Below are 14,048 nucleotides of genomic sequence, written 5' to 3' on the forward strand. Positions count from 1 at the left end.
TAAGGGGTGTATTTAATCAGAAAAACAGGAATAGATGGATGGTTAAGGGGTGGTGTTGGGTAACGAGAGGTCGTGGGTTCGAGCCTGGGAAGAGTCATTTTTTTAGGCCATTACTTTGAGGTAGTATTCTCTTCTTATTATTATTAGTGTTAGTATTATTATTATTTTTTTATTATTGTTTTTGTTATTGTTATTGTTATTATTATTAGTATTATAACTATTATTATTATTGTTATTACTAATATAAGTATTAAGTATCAATTATTATTATTATTATTATTATTATTATTATTATTATTGTTATTATTATTATTATTATTATTATTATTATTATTAATATTATTATTATTAAGTATTAAGTATTATTAGCTTTATTATCATTATTATAAGTATCATTATTTTTAATATATTATTACCATTATTATTATTACTACAAATAAAATGACTAGTATTGTTATCAAAAATTATTATTATCAATATCATTATTAAATCTAATTATCAGTATTATGATTCTTATTTTAGTATTATTATAATTATTACTTTTGCAAAAGATATTTATATATAAAAAGTATATTACATAATATATTTTTATATGATATGTTATTAACTATAATGATAACTAAATTACATATAGCGTATAAATATATTTTAATATATTATAAGTAATAATATAAACACATATATAAATATAAATTTTAATTTTAATACATTATAACATTAAGTTATAACTTAATAAAATATTATAATAAAATATATATATATATATATATATATACATATATATACATATATATAAGACATATAATATCACTAATAATTATATGTGAATTTATTCGATTACAAGGTGTTAATATATATACTTGATATAGGTTCGTGAATCCGAGGCCAACCCTGCATTGTTCAGTTCCGTCGTATGCATATATTTACTACAAAATATCGTATCGTGAGTTCATTTGCTCCATTTTACTCTTTACATTTTTGGGAGAAAATACATGCGCTGTTTTTACAACTGCTTTATTAAATGCTTTTGAAATATATTTTGAACTGCGAATACATGAAATGCTTTTATAAATGTTTGACGAGATAGACACAAGCAAAACATTCCTCGAATGAATTATGTAGACATGATAATTTCCACCAATGAATTATGTGGACATGATAATTGCCACCGTTGAATTATGTGGACATGATAATTGCCACCGTTGAATTATGTGGACATGATAATTGCCACCATTGAATTATGTGGACATGATAATTTCCACCGTTGAATTATATGTCTGCCACCGTTGAATTATGTGGACATGATAATTGCCACTGTTGAATTATGTGGACATGATAATTGCCACCAATTGATGTGAATGTTATGTATCGAGAGAATGATTTTTATACACATGTTATGTGTATTAATTTTTGTGCACGAGATATGTGTACGGTTACTAAGATTTATGAAAAATGGATTTCGTACACAAGAAAGGTGTACTGTTTTTAAAAGATATCGCATGTACATTACAGGTGGGTATAGGATTCGGGCCCATTTGTACCATGCACATTTAAATCTTGTGGTCTATCAAAATTATGAATTTTATTGTTTATGATAAACCTATGAACTCACCAACCTTTTGGTTGACACTTTTAAAACATGTTTGTTCTCAGGTCTGAAAGAAATCTTTCGCTGTGCATTTTCTCATTTTAAAGATATTACATGGAGTCGTTCATGGAATATAGAGTTCAGTACCTCTCAATGGGACCATATGTTGAAGACTTCGTCCAGATGGATTAGGACGGGTTTCTACATGTGGAATGCCATGATATAAAGCAAAAACCCAAAGAATCCTTGGGTGAAATCATTGACAGGTACACCAAGGAAGTGGCTAAAATACCAGATCTACCAGAAAGCCAAAAGGTGTCAGGATTTATACACTGCCTTGATACAGAAAGGCACCTATCTTTGTGGCAGAGGTTGCGAAGGAAGGTTCCACAAACATTTGAGGAAGCAATAAAGGAGGCACATGATTACATGCGGGCGCAAGAAGATATAACACAGAATTGCGGAAAAAGCTACCTGGGCAAAGGTAATAATGATGATGATCACCATCGTGATCAGGGCAAGAGCTCTGGATCTGCGAAGAGGTATAATAATAGCCCTCTCAAAGGCGGAAGTTATAATAATAACAATAAGTACCGACGGTACAACAACAGTAGAGGAGGTGGCAATTACAGAAACAAGAGCGTTCACGATGATAATTATGCAATCATAAAAGATCTCAGCAAAACACCAAAGGAAATATTGGCAACCGAGTCGTGTAAAACGTTCGAAGCTCCGACACCACTACCCGATTATGCAAAAAAGGATAAAACCAAATTTTGTGATTTTCATGATGATTTTGGTCATGAAACTAATAAGCGCAGGCAGTTAATCGAGAGGGTGGTTGCAGAACTAAAAAAGGGAAGGTTGCAGCATTTAAAGAAATCGGCTAAAGCAGAAGGCCATAAGTCAAGACAGGAAAAAGAATATCCGTGGCAAAAGAAAAGCGAACCAAAAGCAGGAGAAGCAGAAAAAACCATAAATATGGTAACAAGTGAGAACGTGATGACGAAAGTGAGAAAGGTTAGAGATTGAAAAAAAAAATATAAATCTCATTTGAAGTAAGTGAAAGGGACTGGTTGAACAAACCCGTGGCAATTAAAGGATACATCAAAAGTTGCAATCAGGAACTTAAGGGATTGTGTGTAGACACTGGCTGCGATATAGATATAATGTATGAACATTGCTACATGTCGCTGCCTATGTCAGTTAAGTCGCAGCTGAAAAAGAAAGCAGTTACTTTGTTTGGTTTTGCTGGTGAATTGGTCCCGTCATTAGGAATGATTAAAGTTGGGTTAGAACTACGAGACGACACCAATGATAAAAAGAGAAGGGATGTTGAGATTGAATTCGCTCTAGTCAAATCGAGAGCTGAGCACGATGCACTATTAAGCAGAAACACCTTGCAGAAGCTAGGTACCATACCATCCACAATACATGGCTTGTTAAGATTTCCAACAAAATGGGGAGTCACAACTATAAAATCAGAAGTGGATGGGAAGGACAGAACGATGCAAAAAGTCATAAGACGGGGAGAAAAAGATGTGGAGTCAAGTAAACAGCGAATGACCCAAGAAACGCTACGCTCACAGGTACACAAATATTTCAATTCGAGATTTAATGTTGCAATGTCACAGTTTCTAGAAAAAAGTACAAGCACCAATTTGTATTTCAAACAAAGTTGCTTACTTTAAAGTAATAAATAATTAAGATAAACGCTTAATTATGTAATAAGGGTGCATAAAAACTGTGTTGTAACTATTTGTTTTAAAAATATTATACACTATTATAAGGTGCAGGGTTTGGAAAATCTTAGAAAAAGTGTAAAGACGAACCAGGGAATCAAAAGAAACTGCGGAGAAAAGATTCGCACCCGCATCATTGGTTTAGCGAGAAAGCGCAAACCAAGGAACAAGAAAAAAGCCGCACATGCAAGGGTCGAAAAATTACCTAACGACAAAGAGTGGCAACTTGCGATGCAAGGGTGAGCGCACAAATAAAGTCAAAAAGTAGCTTGCGTGCAGCGTCAAAAACCAGTATAACTGTAGAGAATGATGTGCCTAAAGAGCTCGCATAAAGCAAAGTGTGCGCACCCAAACATCTACTGACATCATTCAAACATGGTCGTCAGAAAGAGGTAAGTTGCATACAATAGCAACAAAGCTAAAAATTTTACCCTAAGCGAAATTGAAATTTATTCTCAGACATTATATCAACATGAGGTTTATGGCATTTAAAACAACGACAATCGAACGAAGGGTGGGTTAAACACCATACAAACAAAAAACCTAGGAAGATAGTTCGTGAAAAGATAAAGGGAAGTGAAAGAGAGTTAAAAGGAAAAAGGCCACGAAAGCAACGTTGGGTTAAAGTACATGATGGAACTGCCACGTTAAAAGCGGTAAGGAAAAATAAAAATCCAAGAAGTGATTGCATGGTGAATAACCCAGATAATATGGTTACTGGGAAATGCAACAAAAAGGGGCACAAGGGCTTGAAAGAAAACTGACAGGATGCGCCTTGCATGCGTAAAAATAAACGGCACAAAAAAGCAAAAGATAGTAACAATAGGATTGATCACCCAAACATCTGTTAAAATTTTGTTATGTTTCTATTTCTGTCATTCGAATTATTTTTTTTTATTATAAATTGAATCATGCAATTTAAGCCCATAATTTGTGCATTTTTATTACTTATATGCCCCTTAAGCTGCATAGGGACACACTCCGAGTCCCAAGTGGCATAGTTTAGTTTGGTTACTAATACTATCTCTAATGGTAACAGTAGTAAAACATTGGTTTGTTTCAAACGCTTGTATACCGCGCAAGACGGAGACTTGCAAAGTCATGACTATAAAATACAAGTTTGGTTACTTGTTCATATCACGGACATTGGATTGTCCGAAAGACTCTTGAAATAAGCATTGGGTTGCTTATATAGATGGATTCGATATTGGTCTATCAATGCGTACAAATAATTTAAAACTCAAGAGTATAATATGTACAAGCATTGGTTTGCTTTGATAATATGTAAGAATAAAAAGATCATGCGCATATAGAAGGGTCGCTCCCGTCATATGCGAATGACATTTATTCCCATGCTGTAATGCGCATACGAATGCAAATATGCCGCTTATAAATTTGCAAACAAATATGAAACGCATATAGCAAAATATATTCAAATATTCATACACGATAAGTAGAGCAATATTTATATCAAAATGCCTTCAGCAAACAGAAAATCACTTATACTCCAACATCGTATAAGAAAAGGCAGATACCTATAAAGGATAGAATTCTACTCTTCCGCATATCGTTTAAAATAATTATTTCCTACTAATATACTAAGGGTGGCTTAATTGGAACGGTGCCCTACACTAAGGAGAATATACAATCCTCGCCCACAGCGATCAAACGTATATCCCGCTTTCAAAACAAAAAACATAAATATAGATATAGGGATGTGAAACCCTTAAACTACCAGGGCCCATCCCTCGCTGGCGAAAAAACAACATATTGGGAAGCGGATAATCACTGCCCCTACAACCCACCGCTGACAACCTATGCAACCATATCGTCAACCATTTGACGGGATGAAAAGTTCCAATTTTCAGCCAATTCCTCCAAACGAGGAATCCTTAAACTTGCTAAAGCCGCACAGGCTTCCGTACACTTTCCGTCAGCATCCTCCGCAAGCTCATCTGAAATGGGTGTCGGAATAATATCCGGCACAACAAGGTTTAATTTCACAACATCCCAAAAGCGCGATCGCTCAAGAGCACGTGCAGCAACTATAGCCTTACCAAACGGAATGCGAATACTCGGACAAGCCATAATATGCTTCGCAATCTCAGGAAGACCGGACCTTAGGGTCGGGTATTCAGATTTGAGGCTCGAGTATTCAGCTTTGAGGCTTGAGCATTCAGCTTAGAGGCTTGAGCACTTGGTCTTCAGATCATCACGCTCGTTAACAACTGTTTGGCGCTCCGCATTCAACTCCTCAAGCTGTTTTTTAAACTGGCAGTTTTCCGATGATGCAGTACCAAGTTGTAGGGACAGATGATTCACTTGCGACTCAAGATCAGCACGAACAGTTTCAGAACGCTTGATTTCATTCAATAAACGCTGGCACTCACCCTCAAGATGAGTATTCCTATCTTCCACTTTTAAACGGGCAGCAACCTCCTGATGAAGCTGTTCATAAATCTGTTGTTTCTCAGCATCAAGCTTGGCAAACTCCCTTTGCTCACGCGATAGATGTTTATGACCAAGAATTATGGAATTAGACTTTTGTTTCAGACGGCTAATATCTTTGGCAATATTAAACATCGTGGCTTGCGTATCAACGAAAAGATCTTGCTCAGGAGAAAGATGCTCAAACTTTGCAGCAATATTGGAAGGAGCGCATGCACCTAGATGCGAGAATTGTTGGGAAAAAGCGGGGATAGATATCTCAAAAAACTCCTCAAAATAATCCATATTCATGTCAGGGGATAAAGAAAAGCTGGTCGGAATGTTGAGTTGAGCACGCTTGTTGCGGCTAGTATCAAGTGAAGAGGCGTTCGAATACAAGTTGGTGCACCTTTGGAATGGTGGAAGCTCGCAGGAAACGTTTGGATCTACAGTTGATTGATGGAGAACGGGAGAATTTAGAACAGTTTGGGATACTTGGGCTTCTGAAGCAGGGGTACGGTTGACAGATTGCACCTCTTGGTCAATTTCAATCGGATTGCTAATATCTGCAATATAAGGAATTACAATAAAATATATCTACAATAATAATGAATGAAAATAGAAATGTTCTAAAACAGAGCATACAAGGCGCTTACCTATGATTGGCCTTTTTCCGACTGCTTTCGAAGTTTCAACAACAGGGGATCGCTGAATTTCAACAAAGGAAGACACGTCGGCTTCTCTCTCTTGACGTAGACTGGTTGTCCTGCGCTTCAAAGTAGCAGGAGCAGCTGGATTAGTTGAAGCCTTGATAATTTCTGGGTGCACATCAGAGTCAGTATCATGCAGATCTTTCTGTCCATAAGCAACGCCATCGGACGTCTTCAACAGCATGAACTCGTTCAAGTCCATCTCTGCAAATACATGAATACATACAAATATGAGAAGAAGGAAATTAAACATACACCCTATGTAATGCAATTAAAAAAGGGATATACCCTTCTTGTTCTTAATTATAACAGGACGTTTATCAGAACGTGCCCAGTGGGTTGAAATGCAGCCGATAACTAAGGGGACATTGGGATAAACGCGAGATGGAAGTTGAAGGTTAAGGCAAGACCTATAAAATTTGTCTTCCTCAGCAGGAATCGGCAGAGGTTTATTTTTCTCCCCCTTCTTGCCAGAATACCAGACGAGAATGCTATTAAACTCTTCAGAAATACAAGTAGCTTTAACAAAGAAAAATGATTTTTTTCACGCCCCCTTCACGCCCTGTTTTGGGGTAACACAAAACTTGGCCACATTATCAAAAGAATACCAGCTCTCATCACTCATGGAGGCACGAAATAGATTGGTAAAAATGGCTAAAGAAGGCTTCTGACCGTTGGCACGACACCACATTTCAAAAATAGAAATGCGATTGGCACCATACGGGTGAAGTTGGCTAATACCGATCGAATAGTGGCAAAGAACGTCCATGAAAAAAGGGGTTGGAGGAATACGTGTGTTACCGAGCTCCATAACTTTGTCGTAGACTGTAATCATTAGCTCCGGTGGTTCATTAGCCCGTTGGCCATTTAAGGGGGCAATCGGGGAATATTGCTCAAGAGGAGGATATTGTTGGACAATTCGGCGAATCTCCGATTCATTAATCGACGACTCTATATCCTTGACGTTCTTGTCAGAAGACATGGCAGATCGGTGCAAGATTAAAAAACGTAAATAAAAGAAGGAAGAAAAGAAAGCACGGACCTTCGGATAACTGAATACAAACGGAAAAGTAAATGGCTGCCGAAAAAAGAGCAAATATTTAAAAATCGAGAGGAGCGTGTAAAACCCAAAAAGGGTAATTTGGCTATTTATAAGCAAGTATAAATGAAAATGACACGGATAATTCTTCAGCGTACACGTGTCACAATCTACGTGAATTAACAATCGGCGTACAATAGCAACTATAGACAGTTGCATACGCTGTCATCATTATCTTTAGGGTAAATAGTGACAGTTGTCACCTCGGGTAAAGGAATTACAGTCGAAAGGACGATTTTTCAACTATACGAATATATTGCATTTAATGCAAACGGCGGTTGGTTACACATACACGCATATAATGTCCTATGTGTCTCGCTAATACGTTAAAATACACAATCCTAAGATCCGAGGTAATCATTGGGCATTATTCGGTGCTATTATTTTATTAGTTCGACGCTATACACTTATTGGCATTATATATAACATCGAACTGGGGGACTTAATGATACGCATATCCGCAAGACTATGCGGATTGCGCATCCAAAGCCCTAGACCGCACACAAACTGCCATATAAGGCGTGTGGCACGGGTATAGCCACACATTATGCGCCTATACCATCTGATGCGAGTTTCATATACTTGCATAAGGATCCAGTACATTCTAGAAGAATGTACGGTATAATCAATTCGGTTTTTTTTCCTTAAATAACGAAAGTTAGTTGGGACAAGATCACATTTAATTAGGGAAGAGATTCTACCGAAACCCTAATTCGTGAGCCTATAAATGCATAGCTCATGAACCCTAATAGAGATTATTCATTCGTTTACTCATACGTAAACCACAACATACAAATCTCCATCGTACGAATAAAGCTTCTTACGATCTTAAAGACTTTCAGGTATGTCTCGAACTATAAAACCTTCATGTCTTAGGGCCACTCAACCTCGTATGCTAGGTTGTTGGTGGACTCTCAAATCGGCCACCCTGTCAGAATCGAAACGATACCGATATGGGTCATCCACGACTAAGTGTCGGAGGTTCGAATATTGTTAGTCCTTAAACCCCTTTATGCACTCAAGCGTAGGTTCACCTTGACCCCGTGAAAATATGCTTGATCAACAACCTTGCTCCGTTTCAACGAGACATCTTCGGTTGAATGATTTTATTTAAAGATGAAATTAATGAGTTTATTAAACCATGTGACGATCTAAACAACCGAAGTAAACGGATCTCTCGCAGTTTAATGAATTTAGAAAATAGGGTTTGGTCAGTGAGAGCGAAAGAGGAAAAAACTGAGATTCAGAGTTGCGTAACTATATTTTCTACAAAAGTAAGGTACTTGAAAGTCTAATTGAACTCTTGGGCTTTTTTATGGGCTTATATTATTTATGCTAATATGTACGGCGTAAATTATTATAAACTATATAGTCAAGCCCATCTTATTTTCTATAGATAACATACATTTTTAATGAATCTGATTTTATCTAAGAAAATTACTTTACTATATATATACTAATTGGCGTAAGTCGGTGTTCAATAGGGACCCGCCACCTACCCACTTTTTACTATTATACTGTATCATCTTTCTCTCTTCCCCCCACCCACCACCCCCACTAACACTAAGACCTAGTACTATAGCAACTTCTTTTTTTATTTTTTTATTTTTTAAAAGCCATCACCTCCAAATGCCACCAACGCTGCCAATCGCCAGCAGTTACAATCACCAACAACTAAATTTAAAGAAACAAAAAAAACATAGATCGAATATGCAACAAAACCAAAAATCTAAAGAAAAGTATTTATCTAAACACGAATCTAAATAAAATATAGATCTAAACTTCCAATATGGTTTCAAAAATTAACTAACAAAGAAAAAGAGATCTAAAGTAGAGGGGAAAAAAACTAACAAAACCTCTATTGATTTGCTTGCATTTTTATGGTAGAAAGTTAGATTGGATGGCAGTAACAGTGAGTAATTGGAAGGTGATGGAGAGTTGGTAGAGTGGCGGTGGCGATGGAGACGTGGTATACTGGTGGTGGTGATGGACAGCGGTGGTGGCGATGTAGAGGTGGTAGAGCGGTGGTGGCCTTGAGTGGATCATGATAAAAGGAGAGATGGGGATAAAAGTTTGTTCTCATAGCAGAAAATAAGGGAAAGGAATGGGGTTGATTTTAAAATTAGGGTTATCAGTTGGGGAAAAATGTAGAATCTGTTATAATTCAATAGGCTTATAACTACCTTTAGTGGTTTGATTCTTGATGTTATAATTCAGTAGGCTTATAACTACCTTTAGTGGTTTGATTCTTGATGTTATAATTCAGTAGGCTTATAACTACCTTTAGTGATTTGATTCTTGATTTAGAATACTAATAATGAAGTGTAAGAACAAAGATGATAATGGAGAGAAAGAAAGAAACACTTTGTAAGTGTGAGAAATGGTGCAAGTTTAATGCTTGCATTCATGAATATTTATAGCCTAAAATCTCAATATAAAAATACATACTTTGTGTACCAAAATTGACTATATGTATACACCAAAATTGACTATCCATATCTATATTATTATTATTATTATAACACTCCCCCTTGGATAGCAATTTTATTTTGTTGAAGATCAACTATAAATTACTGCCTCGTTAAAAACCTTGCTAAAGAAAACCCAGTGGGAAAAAACTTTAGCTAAGGGAAAAAGAGTGCAGCATGGAGTTGACTTCCCCTCAAGTAGATATCGCTTCAGCTGTTACATCTTTTGAACATGTCTCATGCCAATGTTATGAACGTGTGTTCTGAAAATAGCAGTTGGAAGTGCTTTCGTGAAAAGATCAGCAGAGTTTTTGCTAGATTGCACATATCTCATTTCAATCTGGTTGTCCTTAATGAGATTTTGAGTGTATGAGAAGAATCTAGGTGGTATGTGTTTTGTTCGGTCACTTTTGATATACCCTCCTTTCATCTGTGCTATGCAAGCTGCATTATCTTCATAGATAGTTGTTGGACTTTTATCGCGTTCTAGTCCACAAGAATCAGTAATGAGTTGTGTCATTGATCTCAACCAAAAACATTCTCGAGTAGCTTCATGTAATGCAATCACTTCGGCATGATTTGACGATGTAGCAACAAGTGTTTGTTTTTGAGAACGCCATGATATTGCAGTACCTCCATTTAGGAATACATATCCAGTTTGAGATTTAGCTTTATGTGGATCAGATAAATAACCTGCATCTGCATAACCAACCAAATCTTGTTTTGATTCGTTAGAATAAAATAATCCTAAATCAGTAGTTCCTCGAAGGTATCGAAATATGTGTTTGATCCCATTCCAGTGTCTTTTGGTAGGAGCAGAGCTGAACCTTGCCAACAAATTAACTGCAAAAGAAATGTCAGGTCTTGTACAATTTGTAAGATACATAAGAGCTCCAATTGCACTAAGATATGGTACTTCTGGTCCAAGAATGTCTTCTTGATCTTCACATGGACGAAATGGATCAGCTTCAACATTGAGTGATCTAACAACCATAGGAGTACTTAATGGTTTTGCCTTGTCCATATTGAAACGTTTCAAAATCTTTTCAGTATATGTTGTTTGATGTACAAGTAAACCATTAGGCATATGCTCAATTTGTAAACCAAGGCAATACTTGGTTTTTCCGAGATCTTTCATTTCAAATTCTTTCTTTAGAAGTTGAATGGCTTCATGGATCTCTTTATTTGTACCTATGATGTTAAGATCATCAACATAAACAGCTATGATCACATATCCGGATGTTGTTTTCTTAATGAAAACACAAGGGCAAGTAAGATTATTTGTATACCCTTTGCTTATCAAGTAATCACTTAATCGGTTATACCACATACGTCCCGATTGTTTTAACCCATATAAAGATCTTTGTAATTTAATCGAATACATTTCTTTGGGTTTTGCATTTGATGCTTCTGGTACCTTAAATCCTTCAGGTATCTTCATATATATATCACTATCAAGTGATCCATATAGATAAGCAGTCACAACATCCATGAGATGCATTTCTAAATTTTTAGAAACTGCCAGACTGATTAAGTACCTAAAAGTAATTGCATCCATAACAGGAGAATAAGTTTCTTCATAATCAATTCCCGGTCTTTGAGAAAAACCTTGAGCTACAAGTCTAGCTTTATACCTTGTAACTTCATTTTTCTCATTTCTTTTTCGGACAAAAATCCATCTGTATCCTACAGGTTTCACATCTTTAGGAGTGAGAATGATGGATCCGAAAACTTTTCTTTTATTGAGTGATTCTAATTCAGCTCGTATTGCTTCTTTCCATTGAGCCCAATCATGTCTATTTTGACATTCAACCATAGATGTTGGTTCTGGATCATCATCATTATTCATGATGTCATATGCAACATTAAATGAAAATTTCTCATCAAGATTTTTCATTTCATTTCGGTTCCATAATATTTTTGAATATGCATAATTGATTGCAATTTCTGTATTGACATCATCAATCTCCTCTGCAGTAGGAGTACTGATTTGTGGTTCTTCTTGAACACTTTCTTTTACTTCATTATCAGCTGATTTTCTTTTTCGAGGATTTTTATCCTTTGAACCGATTGGTCTTCCATGTTTCTGACGTGGCAAAGATTCATGAGTGACGTTATTGCCAGCTTTTGGAATTTCAATTCGAGCTGGAGTATTTACTGCTGGTATATATGATTTTGTCACCGTTTTTGTATCTGTAAATGCATCAGGCAATTGATTTGCAAGTTCTTGTATATGCATTATCTTTTGAACTTCTGTCTCACATTCTTTTGTGCGAGGATCAAGATACTTTAATTGAGGTTCACACCATGAAACATCATTTTCTTTATTTTTCATTTCTCCCCCTAATCTAGGGAACAATGTTTCATTAAAATGACAATCAGCAAAACGTGCTGTAAAAACGTCACCTGTCATAGGTTCAATATACCTTAATATTGAAGATGTTTCATATCCAACATATATTCCCAACCTCCTTTGAGGACCCATTTTTGTACGTTGTGGTGTCGCAATTGGAACATACACTGCACAACCAAATGTTCTAAGATGGGAAATATTTGGCTCTTGACCAAAAGCAAGTTGTAGGGGGGAATATTTATGACTTGCACTTGGTCTGATGCGAATCAATGCAGCAGCATGTAAAATTGCATGACCCCATATAGATACAGGGAGTTTTGTTCTCATTATCAATGGTCTAGCGATTAACTGTAAACGTTTAATCAATGACTCGGCTAAACCATTTTGTGTATGCACATGAGCAACAGAATGTTCAACAACAATTCCTATAGACATGCAATAGTCATTAAATGCTTGAGATGTAAATTCACCAGCATTATCAAGTCTCACCCTTTTAATGGTGTAATCAGGAAAATGAGCTCTCAATTTAATAATTTGGGCAAGAAATTTTGCAAATGCCACATTACGGCTTGATAACAGACAAACATGAGACCATCTGCTAGATGCGTCTATTAGAACCATGAAATATCTAAATGGTCCACATGGTGGATGAATTGGTCCACATATATCACCTTGAATTCTTTCAAGAAACATTGGTGATTCTTTCTCAACCTTAAGTGGTGAGGGTCTAGTTATCAATTTTCCAAGAGAGCAAGATGTACATGGAACCATTGTATCATGATGGATTTTTCTATCCTTTAGTGGATGTCCATGAGTACATTCAATAATCCTTTTCATCATTGTTGATCCTGGATGGCCTAATCTGTTATGCCATAAACTGAATACACCAGGATCAATATATTTTTCGTTAACTACCATATGTATTTCTGGTACATTTATATGTGTATAATGTAATCCAGAACTAAGTCTTGGCAGTTTTTCAACCACATGACTCTTGTCAGTGATACTTAAATATTTCTCATTTTCTGTTGTCACTGACTGATAATCATACCCGTTAAGGTATATGTCGGAGAAACTCAATAAATTTCTGCTTGACTTGGGAGAAAATAAGGCATCATTTATTAAAAATTTTGTACCATTTGGTAGTATGAAATTTGCCTTTCCTATCCCTTTTATCAAGTTAGCAGGTCCTGATATTGTATGTATAGTTCCTTCCGTTGGTTTTAGATCAATAAAATATTTCTCGGATTTAAGTATAGTGTGTGTAGTTCCACTGTCTGCTATACAGAGATCTCCACCACTTGATTGATGTTGTATTCCAGCAAAATTCATATTGAACTTCATATATAAGAAATAAATAGTGAGTACATTAATATTACACAATATTTTAAACGCAAATAGATAGTACTGAAACATTTAGCAAACATAATGACAAAGACAGACGATATTAAATCGTTTATTTTTCAAAAGACACACAACTTAAACATTCAAGAAATCTTCATATAAATCAGATGGTTTCTCAGTGACTGTTGGATCAATATTATCCACAAAATTTACTTCCTTTTCTTTACCTTTCAGCGAATCCTGATACATCTTAACAAGATGTTTAGATGTTCGGCAAGTATTAGCCCAGTGGCCCATTCTACCACATCTGTAGCAAG

This window comes from Rutidosis leptorrhynchoides, chromosome 11 (genome assembly GCF_046630445.1).
Source record: "Rutidosis leptorrhynchoides isolate AG116_Rl617_1_P2 chromosome 11, CSIRO_AGI_Rlap_v1, whole genome shotgun sequence".
In the NCBI taxonomy this organism is placed as follows: domain Eukaryota; kingdom Viridiplantae; phylum Streptophyta; class Magnoliopsida; order Asterales; family Asteraceae; genus Rutidosis; species Rutidosis leptorrhynchoides.